This window comes from Aulostomus chinensis, chromosome 14 (genome assembly GCF_037954235.1).
Source record: "Aulostomus chinensis isolate RoL2024-O1b breed Wild chromosome 14, RoL_Achi_v1.0, whole genome shotgun sequence".
In the NCBI taxonomy this organism is placed as follows: domain Eukaryota; kingdom Metazoa; phylum Chordata; class Actinopteri; order Syngnathiformes; family Aulostomidae; genus Aulostomus; species Aulostomus chinensis.
The window spans coordinates 7,656,142-7,660,272 of NC_141333.1; the positions used below are offsets into that span (position 1 = coordinate 7,656,142).

Here is a 4,131-nt window from a genome sequence, read left to right on the forward strand (position 1 = left end):
TCCAATGCCTGCGTCAGGGTCCGCACTATTCAAGGGATGGGCCAAAGCGACAAGAGTCCCGCCCAGTTACATCAAGATGTCAATTTCAATTAAGCCACTGGGAGGCGGTCTTGACCAGGGAAGTGTTTGAAAAACATTTTTTTCATTAAAAGTTTATTATTTTATGTGACGTATAAGTATTAAAAAACATCATATTATTTTTATTAAAAAATGAGGATAAAGACAAAAAGATTGTGAGGTGATATCAAATACAAGGGAGAAAAGGTACATTTGTCATAAAATGTGATTAAAGGGAGAAAAATGGAGCACTAGCATCGAATTTTTTGATCAGAGCAGGGTGTCTCAAAGTGGGGCTCAGGGGGTCAAATGTCTCCCCAACAGATGTGAAGAAGAAATAAATCATTTAATAATGATTGAAATAGCAACAGGTAAAAGGGAGATAACTTCAAATCAATATCATATATATCATACAGTCATATTTCAACCTTAACAGCAAGAGCGAGAAAGAGAGAGAAAGAGACATTGGTATTACCCAATAAAAATACAATAAAATTACAACTGTAAATAGAAAATTGTGTAAACTGCTGATAATCTAGATTAATTATCCATATCTCTTAATATTACAGTTGAATGAGGGAATTAAACAACAATTACACATTCAACTACATTCATAAAATAAAGATTTTTTTTCTTGGGAATATTCTTACAGAGTTTGTTCTGAATACAACAATAGTTATTTTTAATTTTCAGGATTTTGTTGCCTTGGCAGCGCACAGTGACAAGACAGCAACCATGTTCCTTATTGTCTCTGTTCCCTTTTTAATAAACTCCATCTGCACCGTAACCAACCTTGTGTCCCTGCATTAAAGATATTCACCACATGGTGGCAGCATATATCTATGTTGACACCCCATACGAGGTTATCAGAGTGGCCATATTTTCTCAGTTGGCTTAAGATGCAGTATTCACGCCTCCAAGCTTATCAGCTACGTTAATACACTTTGATTTTTGTCATAGTTCATCACTTCACAAAACTTGGCCACCATTACTCAGCTTATGAGAAAACTGAAGAGTTGATCGAACAGTTTTTCTTGCATGAATGTGGTGGCTTTCCTTCGTTGTTTAAAGCCACATGAGAGGATGAAAGGAAGGGATTCTTACAGGAATGAATGACGAGATGAATCCGTTTCAAAACAAAACCATTTTACTAAAGGAAAAATCAATTTACATCCATCACTTTTACTCCGTAGAAAAACTGTGCTCCCTAAATGTTCCAGAAGTATTTTTTTTAATTAATTTAGCAACAAAATCAGCATCAAGACTGTCATTTAATTACATTGTGTGTAAAACCCACATTATGTTCAGTTTAGCTTTTGAGTTGGGAAGCATATTATTCAACAGTTTAGAATGTCTTGTGGAGTTTTCAAAGGAGCCACTAAAGTCATACCTTGCAAATGCATGAGCGATTGTAAGAGAATGGCGGTCAGGGCTTTACTCGTCAGCTATATGTCACATGGTGAGGAGACGGTGAGGACGACGAGTGACAGATGAAGATTCTTTGGGTTTTATGATTCTGTTGTGATATCTGCCTCTTGATCGTATCCCAACTGTATTGATGGTGCAACATATTTGAGATGTTATTCTAGAGTGACAGTAAGTAAGCGATTGGCCCATTGAGTGAAAATGAATTACCAACTACTTTGATAATTGATAAAGCTTTTCTTGTCATTTATAAAAGAAAACGTTGTTTGTTATTTTGGCTGTTGGATGGACGGAAGAATCCATTTGAACTTTGGGAAATTGAGATGACTTATTTTTTTGTTCTTTTCATTTTATTTATCTATTTAATCTTACATTCTACAGCCGAAAGAAATATCTATGAAATCAGACTGATCAATGATGAAAACAGCTGTTCATATGAGTTCTCTCAAAACCCATTTGAACAAATTGAATATGAACATTTTTGAAATTTTAGAAGCTTTGTCAGGCTTGGATAAAGATGGTCTGGCCCAAAAGACCTTGATATTTGTATGTAATTTCATGATGCAACCCTGGGTGAGCTTTGTTTGTGTAGTGTGATGCAAGGTAAGCTGTTTCACTGGATGCAAGAGAACTGGGGTCAGATGTGAAGTGGGCCAGCAGGAGAACTGGGCATCCATCCAGATAGGCAGTAACAAAGGCAAGTGTTGTTTACCTGGACCCTGTTGTGTGCCAGTGTGTGTGTGTGTGTGTGTGTGTGTGTGTATCAGTCATGACTCATCAATCATTCTGAAGTTACCACATTTAACCTCACCCCTAGCTAGCTAACTAACATCTGCGATGCTGGATTGGCAAATCACATTTTACTCTTTCTAAAAAAAAAAAAAAAAAAAAGGTTGATCACGTCACTGAACTTATCTGACCACTGCTACATGGCCTTCGACATCAAACACCTTGATATTATGGCCCAGGTAAGCTTTCAAAAACATGATATACTGTAGTTTGCCGTCAAAGCTCTGTGGCAGGGCTATGAGTTGAAGCTAACGGCTAGCTAACCGCTAATCTGGAATCACGAATTTGAGGGTTACAGGTGCCGCAGGATCTTTTATACTGGTTAAAATCATTACCCGTTGGCTCATAAGTTGTTGTGTTTTTTTTTTATTAATAGCACACATTAAAATGTATTTAGTTTTATTATTAGCCTTCATGTATTTATCTTTACTTTGTTTCCGCACATTAAACGTCAGGAGGGACAACTTTTCTTCCACCGAATACCATTACAATTGCAGATGCAAATTCACAGTTTGAACAGAAATCAACATTTTTGAGGGGGAAAAAAAAATAAATTTTCACCTCTGATAAGCAGTCATAAACTACCTACCAATCATGTCAACAAAGCGAAGAACATTTCGAAGTGTTAATTCAAATTTTCAGTGTCAGCACGTCAGTTCAGCTGTTAAATTTGCATTTAACGTCTGCAAACATACTGATCGCCTCTCCACTTCTGCATGCACCTGTATGCGAGACAAGGCTATGCACATATTTGCTGCGTCTCATAAAATACTGTCTGCATTAACGTCACGGCATTTATGCATTAGACGTTAACGACAAGAAACCTCTATTTTTCCATCATTGTTTGTAATGTCTGCTAGCTGGAAAAAATTTAGAAAATAAAAAAAAGAAGATGAAGATAAGAAAAATAAAGTCAGCGCTCTATGCAAGCATCATTCGAGCATCAGATGAGAGACGATGTCATTGACCGGCAGTAACCTTTAGAGGAGGATGCGTCAGCGCTTGACACACACCCTGCAGAGTGCTTGTGTCTGCGCATGCGCGCATCAGGTCAACCGGCTTCTCCTGTCACGTGACGCTGTGGCGTGGTGGTCCTGCGTTTTCGTTTCTCATAGACATTGGCTGGGACTGATCTTTCTATACTGTAGTGAGCATACATATTTACACACACACACACACACACACACACACACACACACACACACACACACCCCGTAACAAATACAAACACTTAAGAGTAAAGTGAGTCATAAGAAAGCTACATCATCACAAGAAAAGAGCACTGATGTCAGTAATATTTTTTGCTCGCCTGGAGAATGAATCATTGCTGCTGTGCAATGATTGCTTTCCTGAAATCAATTGGAGGAACACATTAAGGGGCTTCCTGGCTACGTTGTGAATGGCCTGACCCTGTGTACACTGGAGGAGCTTCAGGGAGATTTTGTCAAAGAAATTCTTGAATTTAATCCGACATTGACACATTTATAAAAGTTTTGGCATTCATATGGATTTTTAAAGAGTGACTGGGAAATTAATAGAGTTGCTGACATGTGAACGCAAAACTTGCATGTTTGCATGTGCAAGTCATGCTCTTCAAATTTAGATTTCCTCTTTCTGTGGTGATCACCAGAGCTGTTGTCTTTGAGCATCTCGAACATCAGGTCACACGATTAAAGAACTAGAAGTACAGGATCGGCTTGACTGGTGTCTTATTTTCAGTCTGCAAAGAAAGTTGTGTGGGATGTACCATTGTCAGTGTCACACCATTACCTAAAGAGACAGCCTTGTCTCGCAGCAAAAGCTTGTTTTCATTTCGCACACTCCGATTGTCTGTTGCTATGTTTCCTTCAGCTATTTTGT

General features: G+C 38.1%; 1 protein-coding gene across 2 annotated transcripts in view; it reads left to right on the top strand.

The window, feature by feature from the left end:
• The first annotated feature begins 2,050 nt into the window (after positions 1–2,050).
• The window catches only part of acsbg2 (acyl-CoA synthetase bubblegum family member 2), a 20,137-nt gene continuing 18,056 nt past the window's right edge, over positions 2,051–4,131 (top strand). Inside the window, exon 1 of one of the 2 annotated variants that reach the window (XM_086224909.1) lies at positions 2,051–2,179. The gene's annotated coding sequence lies outside the window, so the exon portion shown is untranslated. Of the gene's footprint in view, positions 2,180–2,292; positions 2,451–4,131 lie in introns of those variants that run through there. The other variant, XM_086224910.1, reaches the window with a different exon arrangement.